Source organism: Melanerpes formicivorus, unplaced genomic scaffold (assembly GCF_026170545.1).
Source record: "Melanerpes formicivorus ecotype bairdi unplaced genomic scaffold, bMelFor1.0.p_v2 SCAF_27, whole genome shotgun sequence".
Taxonomy (NCBI): Eukaryota; Metazoa; Chordata; class Aves; order Piciformes; family Picidae; genus Melanerpes; species Melanerpes formicivorus.
The window spans coordinates 3702399-3719312 of record NW_027142379.1 but is presented as its reverse complement, the minus strand read 5'-3'; the positions used below and the strand labels follow the sequence as shown (position 1 = coordinate 3719312).

General features: G+C 39.6%; 1 protein-coding gene across 1 annotated transcript in view; it reads left to right on the top strand.

Moving 5' to 3' along the window:
* Positions 1 to 1876: 1876 nt before the first annotated feature.
* TNIP3 (TNFAIP3 interacting protein 3) overlaps positions 1877 to 16914 on the top strand; it is a 72046-nt gene continuing 57008 nt past the window's right edge. The window contains exons 1-6 of the mRNA XM_068153961.1: positions 1877 to 2215; positions 3286 to 3562; positions 4753 to 4869; positions 8130 to 8266; positions 10209 to 10289; positions 11284 to 11485. The gene's annotated coding sequence lies outside the window, so the exon portion shown is untranslated. The remainder of the gene's footprint in view (positions 2216 to 3285; positions 3563 to 4752; positions 4870 to 8129; positions 8267 to 10208; positions 10290 to 11283; positions 11486 to 16914) is intronic.

Sequence of the window (16914 nt, the reverse complement as noted above, 5' to 3'; positions counted from 1 at the left end):
TGCTGTAACATTTACCATTTCTCACCTACCAAGAGACTGGAAGGTTTTTTCCTTTTGCGCATGTTATTCCATAGCCCTTCAAAACTACATCTCAGGATTACAGTAACAGCTGGCACCTGTAACAAGACTCACTATTCAATCACTAAAAATGCACATGTCAGCTTGTATGAATCTTTAAAGAAAGCCTCAAAAAATTGAAATTTATAGCAGATGCTCCCAGTGCAAAGCAACAGCAATGGCAAAAAAGGAATTTTAATGAAAAAATACCACAACAATTACTTGTTGACCTAACATAAGACAACAGGAGGAACAGACAAGACAAAACAAAACCATAAAATACTCAGGCTTTCTTAAATAAAATCTGTTATTGTTAAAATCTGACATTGAAATTAGCAGTGCAAATAAATAAAAAAGCCCATCCCTTCTGGTGGGGCGAATAGCATGGGTGAAAGGAAAAAAACCTTCCAGTCTCTTGGTAGGTGAGAAATGGTAAATGTTACAGCACAGATGTATGTGGCTATAGTTAGATTAAATATAAACCAAAGCACTGAAGACAGTCCTCCTACTGCCCTTTAGTATTTGTGCATTTGCAGCACTTAGAAATTATCTGAGTGTTACAGAACTTGGGAAAGTTTAGAAACTATTCTAGAGAGCAGTTTGGGGATCAGGACAGGATCTAATTGCACAGGGCAAGAGACTGAGAAAAGTGAAAGCTGCCCTTTTGGTGCTTCTCTGACTGGAAAGGGTGGAATGGAGCCAGAGCTCCTCAAGGGTGAGGATAAAGAGTTATGGGAACACAGTCCAGCTGTGTCAAACCTGGTGAGAACAGGGAGGGGGTTTTCCTGAAAGAGCAGTAAGACAAGGATCAGAATAATTTCTCTCTGCATCCTGGTTGACAGAAAGTATCTCATGTTTGGTTTAAGGTTTTCAAAACAGATGCTCTTTTGTGTTATAGATGAATTTTGGTTAACAGCAGCATACTAAACCTTCTGTCCTTCTGAGAAACAGGGATTTAATGCAGAAACACAACAAGGGGTTAGATTGTATATATTCCTTCAGACACAGTCACCTAACTTCTTTTATTTCTGTCTGCACTGTGATGCTTTGACACCTCAAAACTGGCTTCCAGGAATCTTGCTGAAAATGCAAGCCATTATCAGCTTCCTCTGTTCAAACTTCAGAGAAGATGATGGATTATGAGGTGGTTTTAAAAACCTCTAATGATTTAAGATGAGAAAGAATCCTATAATGCTGTTATATTTAGTTAATAATTTATTTCACGTGGCTCTCATTCCTTGAAACTGCTCAAATGTTAAGCAGATTGTTTCTGTAATAGATTGTGATTTCAATTGCAGTCTCCAATGCTGCTATTGGGGTGTGATACTATCTTTATTATCTTCTGATTACTGCTGTTTGTGTGGGTATTGTTTCCTGTTCTGGGATTTCTGGATTTTGCTTTGTCTTGCAAAACTGGCATTTTTTGTTTTACTGACTTGTCTGTAAGCAGCTTCAGGGATTACAGCTGTCTCATCCAGATTTCACTTTATAGAGGCATTAATGTTTGGTTTTAAAAATCATGCTTAAATATTTATATTGCTTGCATTAAAAAAAAACAACAACCAACTGAAACCAAACCATGAACTCATTGGAGTAAATTGGTGTTTAAGGCATTCTTTGACCTGCTGCAACTATAAGTGAAACGTGGTGCCTTACCTCAGATTGAGCAGAACTAATGGTGAAATAGGTGCTTTGAATTCAGCAACTGATCTGTAACCTTGTAATAGGAATATCTGGAGGAATAAATGTAGTGTAGTAGTCTGCTCTCCTCCTGAGTCACAAACTGTTTGGGGAGGTTAAACTCTCATCATAAAACTTTTCAGCTGCCTCAGTACAAGAAAGTGTGGTCAACCAATTTCTGATACAATCTTATATTGTGCCTATCAGGGGTTTGCTTGAGAATACGTCTGAGTGTGGCTTACTGGGTTCAGTTGCTGTTTGTGGAGTATGGTCAGTTTACGAGGCCTCTATATTAAAATGGCAAAATATCTTGCTTGCATTGAAAGACTTTTTGAAGTCAGGCTCCTTTCATATAGGAAAATTTCTGGTTGCAGTCTCTTGATAGCTTCCTAGTTTTTGTTTGCTCTTTCCTATGGCAGCACTCGTTTTTTTTCCTAAGTTAATCACATGAAGGTTTCTTGGGAGTCTCTCTCATCAGGTAAGTCTTCTATTCCCTTGCTAACAGTCCTTCTCTCTGCTCTCTCTAATCTTTTCCAAACATGCATGATTAGATTGTATGCGACATTCCAGTTAAGGCTTTAACAGTGCCTCATGGAATGAACATTAGCCTTCCCAGAGAGCTATATCTTTGTTTGACGGAATGCAGGTGCCATTGGATGCTTAACTTTCTCCTTCTACAGCATTTGCAGTGTGTGAGTGAAAATGTGTGCTTTCATTCCTCTATAAACTGGAAATTCTGTTTTTCAGACTTGAGATGATTTTTTTTTTTCACCATCCACCTTTAATCACACTTAGTTTAATATTTAGATCTTCTTTTCTCTTTGCCCTTGAGCAAAGCCTTAATTAAATAATTTAAATTTTAAGACAAAATATCCACATTTCTCTCTCTATGCCTTGGAAATATGTGAGGAGGGTTTCAAGATTTTTTTTAGTGCACTTGTAGCTGATTTGTAAATCTATTATTTCATGTTTTTCATCTGAAGCAGGTGTCTTTGCTACTTGTATGTATGCCATCTCGATAAATATTCCATGTACATAAAACTGCTGCAGGATCAGACATAGTTTTGGTACTTGTATTTATGCCATCTTGATAAATATTCTATGTCCATAAAACTGCTGCAGGATCAGACATAGTTTTCCAGTAGTATCTTGGGTGCACTGTTTGAATTTGACTTTGTTTCAACAGTTTGTTCAAACAAAAGTTCTACAAGATTGAACTGTTGTTTTCCAGCAGTGAAGAATGAATTCTTGATTAAATACATAAAGCAGAAATGCATGGATTTAGGCATCCATCCTACCAGAGGGGGAAAACAATTCGAATGGCTTTTTGGGTTTTTCAGTGTTATGCAAGCCAGTCTTTTTGCAGGTGATGAAGAAGTCTAATTCCTGGAGAAGTTACAACAAATCATTTGTGAATAGTATTCACTCTTCACCAATATTTACAATTATTGTAGGAAAAAGAAGTTATTTCTAAAAGGAAAATGTCAATGAATTTTTACACATACATATAAATTAATATAACTTTGTTTCTTTATTACCTCTTCTTAGGCTGTACTCTTCTTGAGGGATTCCCTGAAGCTGTGAGCCCATCTAGCAAAATTGATCATACTGCAGTGAAGCTCTATTTTTATGAATATCGAAGGTACTTTTAACTTTGCTCACAACCCCAGCTATACTGCTTGAAATCTTCACTGTGGTGCCTGCCACAAATCAGAAGTGTTTGCTTCAGAGATCAAGTTTGAGAGAATGAGAAAGGAGCCTTAAGGTTTCTTATATTTTTACAAAAAGACAATTTGCCAACTTATGTCTCTGCCTACTCAGACAGGTAAGTCACTGGTGGCAAAGTCAGGAGCAAAGTTTCTGCTGATTTCAGAGCGAGAAATGCAGTTTACGAATGACACAAACTCCAGTATAAGTCAAACCTGGATGACTACTATTTGCATCACAATCTGAAGTAAAGCGTTCAACAGAAGTGTGATGAAAGGCTAGTAGTATGAATAGTTGGGAGCTTATTGGTCTGGTTAGAACTTGAATGCTTTCTGCTGTGGAGCAGGTTTGACTTCAAGCTAGGTGGAGGAGTAGGTATAGCTGTCACAAGTGTCCTAATTAACATATACTGAGATGGGATGGTTTTTGCATGCAAACATGTACCAACAATGAAATGTCTGAGTCTGGGAGTCTGTAAAATACACTCTGTGTAGTGTTTTGGGGGTGTGTGACAACAGAAATGTAATGTTCTTCTGCTTCTTGCCTCTGACATACGGTTTCCATAGGTGCATCTGTTAAGCACCTGATGTTGTGTTTGGTCCCTAGCCAAAGAGTCTCAAAAATCATGCAGTCTGAGAAAAAATAGTTAGAAAATATATAGGAAGAAAATTAAAATAGAAAAATCCCAACGATCTAGCCTACTACATACTGTATTAAAGCAGCATCCTTAGTCAGAGTTGAATTTTGAAGAACATACTTGTAGCAAACGTATGAAAAACCTATGCCTGCTGCAGCTCCCCTTGTTGTGTTGTGGCGTCACTCAGGCTGCAGATGGCACCATTGCTGCACACGAAAAGCCGTCTTGGGCTTGCTCTTCAGTCACTCCTAAGAGAACTGTGATCCTACAGGCTTGTAAAAGCATGGATTTGATGGTAAAAGTTTTCTAGAGCTTCCCTCTACCTAGAATAGGATTAGGAAGAAACAGGTCGAGAAGTCTTGCATTATGGTTTTTTTCTGTTGCGTGAGGGAGCTTTGAAACACTTCGGTTACACAGTTGTTCTTCTCTGATAGTACTGATAAAAACAGTCTTTTATTTCAGTTCCCAGTGAGAGATGCCTATGACAAGGAATTTCTTAAAAGAATTACTTAGTTTCATCTTTGGAGTTTCTGTGATAGTTTGTGTGATACTGTTGACAAGGCTGCTATAGCCATGATGTATTTTGGAGGATGCTGAAGTTTTTCAGTTTTTTCAGCTTTAAACATCTAATCCATTTGTAGAACTTCAAAATTGTACTTTTTTTCCTGCAGAAAGAGGATATCACTGGCAGGAAAGGGAATGGTTCTGCTTCAATATGAAGGAGGGTGCAGCATGAAGTGTTTCAGCCATGGCCTGAAACAGTGGAAAGACAAAAACCTGTATATGAGGTAAATAAAGCCCATATGAGATATATGCTATACTTTTTATGAAATAGTCTCTATATTCTGTTTGTGCATATATATATTATATAGCCTTAATCTTTTGACCCCTAGTGCCACTATTTGGCTTGTAAGAAATATGACACATGTAGCCCTCATATTTCTCATCTATAAGCTAGTTACAGCTGTATTTCAAACTGAAGTGGAGAGATCTTAAATTTGATATTATTTTAGAAGAAGCAGCAGTCCTTTCTATTGGCATTTAATTCTAATGGTATTTAGAATTAAGCATGCACACAGCCGCATGATCGGAAAATGATCAGGGGACTGGAGCACCTCTCCTGTGAGGACTGGTGGAGGGAACTGGGGTTGTTCAGCCTGGAGAAGAGAAGGTTCCAGGGAGACCTAATAGTGGCCTTCCAGTACCTGAAGGGGGCCTACAAGAAGGCTGCAGAAGGACTGCTTGCAAATGCCTATAGTGATAGGATGGGGGCAGTGGTTCGAAATTAGAGGAGAATAGATTTACGTTGGATGTTAGGAGCAAACTCTTTATCATGAGGATGGTGGAATGGTGGAACAGGTTGCCCAAGGAGGTAGTTGAGGTCCCATCCCTGGCGATGTTCAAGATCAGGCTTGAGTACCTTGATCTAGTGGAGGATGTCCCTTCTTACTGTAGAGTGGTTGGACTAGATAAGCTTTGAAGGTCCCTTCCAATTCAAGCCATTCTGTTATTCTATTATCTCTCCCCTCAGTCTTTATTGCTAGGCATGATGATTTTGGGAAGCTTTGATGAATTTTCTATCTAGAAACATCTAGGCAGACATACCCTGAGGACCTTATCTTCTGCTGTTTTTCCTTCCTTGCACAAAATACTTGATGAATCATTTCCATAAGCTTTATGAATCCCTTCAGAGGGCAAAATTGGCTGTTCGCTTATGACCTATTAGAGATGTATTTCTGGCACAATCTTCTGTTTCAGGATCTGTAGGGACAGAATGCAACTTTTTAGTACAATTAACCTTGAAGCATGAATCCACAGCCCTATTTTTTATTTCAGATATGAAATTTAATGCAGTTTAGTGATGGCAAAATGGCCAAAAAAACCCCTCTGTGGTTTAAGAGTGTCTGTCCAGACTGGACTATGTATTGAGGACAAGGTTCATTAGCAGGTACGGTGCCTGCTATTTCCTTACAGATGGGGTACTTGAGACTTTTTTTGAGCCGGTGAGTGCTGGGTCAACGATACTCCTTTGCACTATTCATCAGCCAGTGAATGTCATCTACTAAGGCTGTAAATGATATTAATTTTTCAGAGAATAGGAAAAACTAGGCACTCAAATGTAATTTCTACTCGAGAGCACTGTGTCAAAGATGATTTTAAAATGTTAATTAATCCTTATCTCAAGTGACATGTGATTTCACATTTCCCTTTCTTGACATAAGGTAGAGAGAAGTGGAAGGGGGAGTGTTTTTATCCAACAAAGTAGTTTTGAATTCAAACTTTGTTCATATTGTATTCAATAGAAAGGGCCTTGAGGGGTAACTGTAAATGAGGTTATGAGCATGCCATCATGTCTCTGAGAACAGATATTTGCAAAACAACTGTGTAGCTTTCAGGGGTAGATGTGATTGGTAAAAGGTGAGTATAAACCCATAAATTATTAAAATAAACTAAAATGGGGAAAGCATCTGTCCTGGTATCAGTGTGGAACTGAGGCAGAGCTGATGATTGATTTTGGTCCTCTGTCTTTATTAGGAGTCTGAAAAGGGGGGGCAGCACATCTCCTGCCAACTCCCACTATGTAAAATTTAAAACCCATCCCAGCATTTTCAAGCTGGTTCATTTAAAATTGATGCCTGAAGTTACATTTCCCATTGATATGAGTGCACTTGGTTAACTGACTGTTCAAATTATCATCTAGCTGTTTAATAGGCATAAACTTTAAGGATAGTGCTGCATTAGCACACTTCTGCTCAAATGTCAGCTCTTTCTTTTCATGTTTTCTGTATTGTCTGTATTAGGCTTGACAAAACAGGGAAGCAAAGAATAGGGGAGTAGGATTTGATTTGTGGCTGGTGCATCTCTAGTGACACCTCGTGGGATATTTCAGGGAATCATCTGAGGGAGAAATAAACTGAAAGCTTGTTGGGCAATGAGTTGCCCAAGTGGGGTATGCTTAAACTTCTGCACCCAGCTATTGATTTTTCACAATTGTATAAAAAAAAAGTACCAAAACACTGATCATTCACAAACAACAGGTAAAGAGCAAGCTCTGTAAACAGCCTCCTTGCTTTTGATTTTTGACACAGAGGTTTGTTTTGGTTTTGTTGTTTTAATTTTTTTTTTTTCATAAGGTGAAAGGATGAAGTCATTTAAAGCAAATTCACAATGCACACCCAGCTACTGTGTCAACAAGACGTCAAATTAGACTGGTCTTCTAATAACATATTCTCAGGAAATTGTGACACATGTAGTGCATCTGAAATAAGTGGGTTCTGTGGGGCGAATAGAATAGAGTAGACTAGAATAGAATAGACCATGTTGGAAGAGACCTTCAAGAAAGGGTAGCTGCTCTCTAGCTAGTGTGCTGGAGTTATGCATATTGATTGATGTGAAGCCAGTGGTTGTATGTCCTGCTCAGTCCCTTTGGCCCAGAATTTGTTCCATTTTCATTTTCACCAGAAAATGAATTCTGCACCCAATAAAATGTCTGTTGTAATTGGTATGTTTCAGCAGGAGAGTTATTGGTTTAATGGATTCCCATTTTCAAATAGAGCAGTTTTTAGAAGATTGTCACCCAGCTTTATTGCCAGGCCTTTAGGCAAGGGGACTGTAGTGGGGGAGTTGGAGCAAGATAAATTGTTTGAAGACAAGAGATTGGAAAAGAAGACAGAAAAGATATTTGAAAACGATTTACTGTTTCTTTCTTGCCCAGCGGAATATTTTGTCTGCCTGCATATAAATGTAATGAATGTAAATTTAGCTTAATCCTTCACTGACTGAAAAAGAATTAGAGACTTCAAGAAAATTCTATGGATTCTCTTCAGCATAACACAGCTCTACTGATTACTGTTTTTTGCTTTCTATAAACACACAACCTTTTCTTCCTTTGCGTGCCTTGTGCCCCTGGCATTCTCCATCTCACTTCCTCAGCCACCTCTTACTTCCTCGGCCACCTCAGGCCTCTTTGTTTCTGTGGAGTTAGTCCTTAAATTGATGCCTTCGATTCCACTTAAACTTTTCTTTGTTTTCCATGTCTTTTCTCTAGATGCAAGCATTGGACCATTTGAGAGCAGTAAAAAAGGGTCAATAGTACTTGATTCTAGAAGTCAATCCAGAGGACTTGTTCTATTCAAAAGCCATCCACCAAATGCTTCTATGAAAGTATAATGGTTTTACAAAGGGGTAAGTTTGACTTCTAATTTATATAATCACTAAGGTATCACAAGTTGGTGGATGTGTTGGCCAGTTCTACTGCAGCTGCTGTGGAGAAATGAAGCTGTTTGATACCTCTCATACTGCTTTCTTTTTAATTAATGTATATTCACACTGCCCACTTACCTGTAGCTTTCTATGCCTGGCATTTGAAAGTAAGATACTTGAATTGTTCAATTTCTTGCTGGTTTGGTTGTGTGCTGATAGCAGAGGCAGAACACAGATTAACTTTCTGGTATTGCCTCCTGTTTCCATCTCTTTGTACTGAAGAAGTACAACCTATGTAGCTGAACTCAGTAACAAGTTGCTGCCTAACTACAACTATACTTGATCAGCAGTAATACCTTGTTTTTGAGGACCAATTCCAGTGGGAGCATTAAGCTGTGCAATTGTTTCACACTTTCTGGACAGTAGTAGACAGATGATTTGATTTGGTGAGATAGCACAGTGGCTCAGTGGCAGAACAGTCCCAGGTTTTATCCTCTGCCTGCTGATGTGATGGCAATGCAAACCTACTGGTACAACAGTGCTCTGTGAGAATCTTGTGCATTGGACAGCCACCTAGTGTAAAGGCAGAAAGTGTCCCCTGTTCACAGAGCCTACACATGAAACAGCCCACCTAGTTTGTAACCATCCTGCTTTCACCGAGTGGGAGTTTATCTTTACTAGAAAAAGTAGCTGCAAAAGTGACCTTCATACTTACTGAAAGCAGTAGGGTGCTCCACTCTGACTCATGGAATGAGCCCAGGTATTGGGTAACGCTTGCTTCTTGATAACAAGTTTCACTGTTGTCTGCAACAGTTAAACTAAAGCTTGGTTCTCTGTCAGATGTAATATTGTAGGTGATGATACCATGGTTCTGTCTCGACCAGAAGCTAGGGTGAAGTGAAAACTACAAAACTGCTGCTCACTGATGAAAGCAGCCTTGCGTGGGCTCAGCTGGTTTTCAGAGCGAGGGCTCGCATTTATCGTGTCTTCTAGTTTCAGTTTTAGAATAACAAACCCAGTTGGGATCATGCACCTCTAGCTGAAATAAAGCCATTTCTAGTGTTCTGTAATCATAGTGCCTCCTGAGTGGATCCTTGGGGCTCCCTCTTTGCTGTGATCTTAGCTAATTTTTGTTTCTGTAATGTTTTACTTCAGTAGGAAATCCCCTTCTTTGAATGCCTTGTAATGAGTCACTGCTGCTGTTTACTTCAAGCTGAAGGGGATTCCACCTATAAAATCATATTATTGCTAAAGTATAATCCTGTTCCATTGCGTAGATTGCAGTTTAAAACAGAAAAGTGTTTGGGGAGTTGTGGGGTAAGCAAGCAGTGTTGTTTCTAGTTTTGTTTATTAAATGGGGGATTAATGGCAATTCCAGTAAGAAGTAAGCAGTTGAAAAGTTTAATGGATGAAAACCAGTCTCACACTGAAAATATTATTCAGCAGTTATGTATCTCTGAAGTTCTGCTAATAAAAAGAAAAGAAAGAGAAAAACCACCCCTAAAACATGTTTGTGTGTTCCCAGTGATGAGTATTAAGATTTATTTAGAAAGAAGGTTTGACCTTTTTGTTTGTATATGTATGGATCGTGGAAGATTGCTTCATGTTTCTTTCTTTCATTATAAATCTGACTATTCTCATGTTTGTGTTACTGCCGGTTTAGCTCCTGCTGCTTTAAGCTGCAGTCTTCTGAAACCTTCATCTATGACTTTCTTTTGTCTGGCATAGCTGCTGCAACTCTTGTATTGGACTTTTGATTACATTTCAAATCTCCCTGTGCACACAGGAGATGGAAATTTCAATTTGCAGTGGCATTTGGTCTTGCCCTCTCATATCCACAGAAGTGTGCAGGCAGCCCAGTTATATTTTCTGAACACTTAATTTGCTCCTCATATCAGATCTGCATTTCCTTCCTTATTTTCAGAGTTTACCTGAGAGCTTCTGGAAGCTGTAATCCATTCTTCCCCATTCTGCTGGTGACAGCTACCTCTGCACTCAACACCAGGTGAGACAACTTGTTCTCTGCTGCTTCTGGACTCTGAAAGTCTTCTTTACAATTTCTTTTTTCTTGTCCATTTCTGTTTGATATTTTTTTTTACCAGTCATTTAAACAGAACTCAGCAATTCCCATTTTACTAGGAATAACCCCAGTCCACAAAAGGCAGCTTTTAAAAGCAGTTTGTATCAGTGTCTTCAACATTAAGATATGTAAGGCAGTGCTTGTATATTGAAAAGGACCATGAACTTGCTGAAGGCTTCATGGTTAGAGTTGGATTTAAAGAGTTGCTTTTACAGCATATTGCTGTAAAGGAAATAAGTTAATCAAAGCCACAAAGATACACAATTTCCCATAGCCTTTGACTAATGCTTTAAGAGAAAGAATGTTTAAAAGATACTTTGAACTGAAGGTGAGGGGATTTCCTTAGGAAGAATCCTTTTAAGGGGCCTTGTTCTTAACCAGTGACCTTAGGAGGCAATCATTTTGCAACAGTATGAGCAATGTCTGTGAATGGGAACATAGCCAGTTCCATCTCTCAACCCTTAAAATGCTTTTAGGTTTACTTTTCTATAAAGGTATTTAGGTCCTAAAGACTCAGAATCTTATACTGATGCCCTAAAGTGCCTAGCTGGCTTAGTTGCCACACTCTGAGCGTAACAGGACCAAAGGAGCTGGGCTGGCCTGCAAATGCTGCAGACCAGGGCAGGTGAGGGTGTCTCAGGGTCCAGCAGTGCAGGCTTGTCTCACCTTGTGCTGTGCAACACTTACATGGTCTGGGGGTGGGCCAAAGCCAGGTTTGAGTGGACTGGCTTGTCCGTGTCCCCAGAGTCCAGGAGCCTGGCTGTGGAATGGAGACATTTGTGTGAACTGGTAGCATGGTGGCCCAGGCTGGTTCTTCACAGGAGTCAGGTTGGAAGTCTGCAACTGTGGTCTGGCTTGGACCCAAGCCTGAACCTGATGTGGCTACTGGGAGCTGACTGGTTGACTCTGGTCTTGACAGGTCCTTATGGTGTTTATGTACATAGCATGGAGTTTGACCAGTTTGGAAAATTTGGACCTGAGTGCTTTTCTTACTTCTGAAAAGCTTCCATGTATCTTGTGGAAATTTTGAAAAGAGCACCTCATTTATGTAGTGAGATCTCTACACAGGCAATTAATGTCACCGTGGCACTTTGACTAGACTGGGAACTGCTAATAATCAGGTATTTTCTTTTCATTTGTATGAACATTGTTATTTTTCTCCTGTGGTAGAATGCTTTGTCTGACTAATCCTCTTGCATGTATTGAATTGCTTTTCAGTGTCCATCTTCAGTCTGCAAGTGCCAGGTATGCTTTTTTTAGGTAATTAGGTTGAATTAAACTAGAATGCTTGCAAACATTACAGGTTTATTTACAGGTAGTAATGGAGTATTTATCAGACTCACTGGCTCCCTACTGTGGTTTCAGGCTTCCTTACAAGTAGGATGCACAAAGAGGTCCTGTGAATGCTTAGATTAAGGTTATAAGTATTAGGTAGATAGGTATATCCTTACTTTATAAATAAGCTTAATCATTTTTCTAGGTTTTAATTGCCAGGAAAGTACAAAAGGGAAGTATTGCTGTGTGTTTGCTACAGAATCCTAGTGCCCCAAGCACATAATTTATTTTTTTTTTTATTTAAAAAAATATTTTCCTTTGTTGTCTGTTTTTTATCTTCCTTCCCCCCCTCCTTCTTTTCAAGAGGAAAATAAAAAGGAAAAAAAATACCTTATCTCTAATGCAGCAAATGGCTTTTCCTGACATTTATAAAAATGAATCATTTTAAAGATGCTTTTCTTAACTGTTCAAAGAATTTTTACATTTTTCTTGATTGTTCCCCAATGCCTGTGCACTGCCTCTATCTACGTTTTATGAGTACAATTTGAATAACACAGGGGGACAATTTCCATAAAACCAAGGTCATGTGAGGTGGAACTAGCAGCCTGAGATCAGGAGTTCCTTCATTTTTATAGTCCTTTCTTTTGGTAACAGGAAACAGCTCCAAGGCAGTTTTCTTGTAGGATGATATATAGGAAAGTTGGCCTTTACAGAGCTTGTGTGTGTGCCTGTGTGCTTAAGTGATGGAGAGCTATGCTGGAAATACTTGGATCTGGTTTCTAACAAGAAGAGAATTCTCCATCTAATGTTCTTAGCTTTGCCTCACAGATGTATGTCTTGCACAACTGCATAGCAAAGTTATATGCAGATATTATTCTTGATTTTGCAAAAAGGGAAAATTAGATTCATGTTTTATATGAGGAGGAAGGAACTTCTGCTTCAGTGTTACAATGAATATTAGTTGTAGTGGAAAGGTCATCAGATCCTCCAGAGAAGCTGACAAAGAACAGAATTCTGATCTCAAATGTAGTAGATGTTTCACTCCTCACCACTGTCTTCTCTGAACTGCCTTTCTTCTTGTGTACTAACAACCAGGATACCTTTTATGAGATGCCCTCACTTCCCCTGTTTGCCCTTGATCATCTGCAAACCCAGGCAAAGCCCTTTTTACCTGTTCAGCCACCTGTGCTGATGGAGAACACTACCTCTCACTGGGTACATCAGGTGTCACCCTTTTTCCTTTCAATTTTAACTCAGGCTCTTGTAGCTCCTCCGCTCAGTTGAGAATTTACAAGCTGTAATAGTGGTGGTAGCTGACAAAGGTGGGCTAAGCTTGCTCTTCAAGTGCATGGTTTTTCTGTACAATACTGGTTTATGTTATTATGAATTACCTTATTAAGTATCATTCCATTGTTTTCCTACCATGACCATCAACTTCCAGTGGTGCTTAGTTTTGTGGTAGATCATCTTTTTGAGAAAGCTCTTTACTCTTTGTAGTACTATAAGATAGAGAAGTCCTCTAGACTCTCTACCTGATCTTACTGTTGTACCTTATCCAAGAAATAGGAAAGGCAGAAAAGTGTCTGCAACATGCAGTTTCAGCAGTCTTGAATATGGGTGAAAATGCTTTGCCTCATCTGAAACGATCTGCCTCCATGAGATTGTTGTATTTCTGCACTGTTGTATTTCTGTCAAACCACTAGAAGTTGGTCTAAAATTTCACTGACTATATATAGAGTAGGAAACTTAGCAATGGTTTAAGGTTTACTTTTCTCTCTTGGTATTTAGCAAGCAGGTTAAACTATGTATAGCTAGGAAAGAAATCTTTCTAAAGCTTATGAGGAAGGAGAAAGTCCTTTCATGGACCTTTCATTACCTAAAATTAGATTTAATTCCACTTTGGATCAGAATTTAAACACTACAGTATTTCAGTAATAATAACAAGTAGTAGTAGTAGTAGTGGTGGTAGAAACTGATGTTTGTGCAATCAACTTGAAAAAGAGGTGGCCTTACTGGCCAGAAAAAGAGAAGACTTTTAGTCAGGCTTCCTTCACACTAAGCTGCATACTTAATGTTTGTGGAATTGCCAAATGTGATGCAAGTGATGCACTGCTGGAACCTGCTGTTGGCCTGCTGTAAAATCTGTTTTCATACTTGCTATCATGTCAAATTCATGAGCATCTTCAAGAAAATCCAGTGAAATAGTGTAAGAATGTAGCTGACTAGTAATAAGGAATTGATTGAATCTCCATCTAAGACCTAATAAAGGAGTTGTGGCACTTCTGATTTTTTTGTAAGGAAGGGAGAATTTGTTGTGGGTGGTCTTTCACTTCTGGCTAAGAAGTAAGCCACACAGGGAGCAGGAGCAAAATGAGTGGAAAGTACCTTGAGTTTCAGTACATCTCAGGCAAAAACTGTTTGAATCCAAACTGAAAACAAAGCAGCTCAGTAAAATTGAGGGTAGAACTGGGTAACAGTATCCTCCTTCCTGGGGAAATAATTTGTGTGAGCACAGAAATCTATTTCAATTCTGTATGAAGTGTGGATAGAGGTACCCTAAGCTTTATTTAATTTACCTCTAAAACCTGTCAGCTGAGACTGTCTCATATCATTACTTCTTGAACCTGTTTAAGAAATAGATAAATTAAACACAGGATAGTGGTCAAGCTATTTCTGAGTGAAGCAGAAAAGAGTATTTGACACAAAGATAAGTGCGTGGGAGCAGTTCTCATTCATGCACCAAAAAGAGGACAGCTGTAGGCAGCCAGAGAGTACCTCTTGTGCTGAGAACACCAGGCTGCCTTATTTCAGCAGAATGAATTCCTCATGCCCTAAAGTGCTATATCAGATTATAAGCTTAAATCTCAGAAACTTCCTGGACAGCAAATCTATCTTCAGCTTCCTCTCCAGAATACTGGAGTCCCAGAGTGTTTTGAGCACTTCCAAATTTGTGTGTTTTTTTAAAAATTACTATTATTCTCTTTTCTTCCTTGTAAGGGTCTTTTCTCTCCTGAATAATGCTTACATGGCAATTAAGCCCTTTACAAGTCACCCAGGATCCTATGCTTTAAGCTGCTGTCTTTGCATTATATTACATTTTTTCTAACTCATTTCCTTATTTTTCCCCTATGGAAAGCCCCTAAACAAAAAGTTCTTCAGTGATCAATAAAATAATTTGAATGGCACTCATCCAATCTGGACTTTGTCTAGACAAGTGGCTTGGGTCTGCATAAGAAGCAATGAAACTTTTATTATTCACTTAGGTATGGTGTAGCCAAAGGGGGTTTTCCTCTTCTGAATGGGGGAATGGCAAGGTCAGGTAAAAAGACACCTAAGTGATTTCTGCTGTACCCCCACAATTTTCCACTGGAGGTTAAGAGAAAGGGTTCCCCCTTCAACTTTTCCATTAACTGCTATTCTCTGCCTCCACAAAACATTTTGTTGAGCCCACTTTGCTGTGATGAAAATGTCATTATTTTCATACCACTAGCATTTACATGACTTAATACAGTTGTTTGAGTCATGGTGGCTGTCAAGCTGGTGTTAACAAGAAATGAAGAGCCCATGTTTTCATCTCCACTTCTCTGGAAGTAGCAAGGATGCTGTTCCCACTTAGCGTCTGTAGAAGGCAGCTGTTGCTGCAGCAGACAGAACCCCATGTACCTCCAGACGCGTGCTTGGCATGGCTGTATTGAGGCACTAGAAATCGCCAGCATGACAGTAAATGTGTGCGGCTCGGAATCACTCCAGTTAAAACGTTTGAGCATTTTCATTTGTTTCTTGACGTATTCTCTGAATAAAATGGGCAGCTTTGGTCACTTCTCTTAACTCATGGGATGGCACGCAGCCTTCCATATAAGAAGGCACCTGACTGTAAAGGCTTAACAATTGTGGCTTTCTCTCCTGGATGAGAAGTCTGATTATTCCTACCCTCTCCCTGGCAGCAGCCACAGTGGTGCAGTTGCCCAGGTGATGCATATTAAACCTAGTAACAGCACACATGGGAGGTTTTAATTTAGCCCCATTATTGTTGCTGAGCTGACAGATGATAACATGAACAACAACAACCCCTCTAACTATTTCTGGTCCCACAGAAATTAAGCATGTCCAAAGCCAAAAGCTGTGTTTGAGTGCAGTGCAAGCCAAAACCATAGACGGCTAAATTCGCTGTACTGTGTGAATGCATTGATGAGGAGAAGTAATGCTACTCCTTGTTACTCACCCAGTGGAAAAAGCATTTCTTCTCAGAGGTGTGTGTCTTGGCTTCCATTTCCTTGGACTATGTGCTGCCTGACTTCTGAGACAGTGCTTTAGCAGTTTGCTACTGAGCTTTTGCTGGTTTTCATTCAGGCCTTAGGCTTCTCTTGTACTCAGTTTCACCATCACAGATTGAAGCTGAGATAAGCAAAGTTCAACCTGATCAGTTCCCTAAGATATACAGAAACCTTTGATGAGTTTTGATTGTGTTCTACCATAGTCTAAGCTCTGCTTGCTTCAGATAGGTCCTCCAGGTTTACAGGGTTTCAGTGTGAGGAGATGTTTCAGCCCAGCACATCTGCAGAAGGAGCTGGAAGGATACACCTGTGCTGCCCACACACCAGCCACATGCCAGGCATGTGCTGTGCACATCTGCGTGTGCTGGGTAGAATGACCTGGAGGTACTGTTTTGCAGGTGTAACTCTTGAATTTGCAGTAGGCATTAAGGAGAGCAAAGCTGGGCTGGGTTTGACATCACAGGAACAGTCAGCCCTGCTGCAGTGCTGGGTCAGGCCTTGCTGTGGGTTCCCACTGGAAAAGGCTGCCCAGAGCGGTTCTGGAGTCTCCATCTTTGGAGTAATTTCAAACCTGCTTAGATGCCATCCTGTGCAACCTGCTCTGGCAGGAAGGTTGGACTAGATGACCTCCAGAGGTTCTCTTCCAATCCCTATAATTCTGTCATTCTGTGACCAACATGTGGTTCTACAGATCCTAAAATATGTTAGCTGATTTTATTGTGTGAATTTTCATTGCAAACCTGGTATTATTTAGTGGACTAAAGTAGGACTGAGTACAGCCATTAGCTTTTGACATTAAAAAGACTTGGATATTGGTATTGATTATTATTGACATTGTCTTCCAACAAAGTAACAGTAAATGCTTCATTCAAAATCATCTGCAAGTCCAGTGGTTAAAAGCATTTATCCAGGAGGTACAAACACAGTTAAACTCCCCTCAGGGAAAGGCAGGGGAAAAAGTTGAACCTTGATCTTCCACATCCTGACCCTGGCCTGTTGTT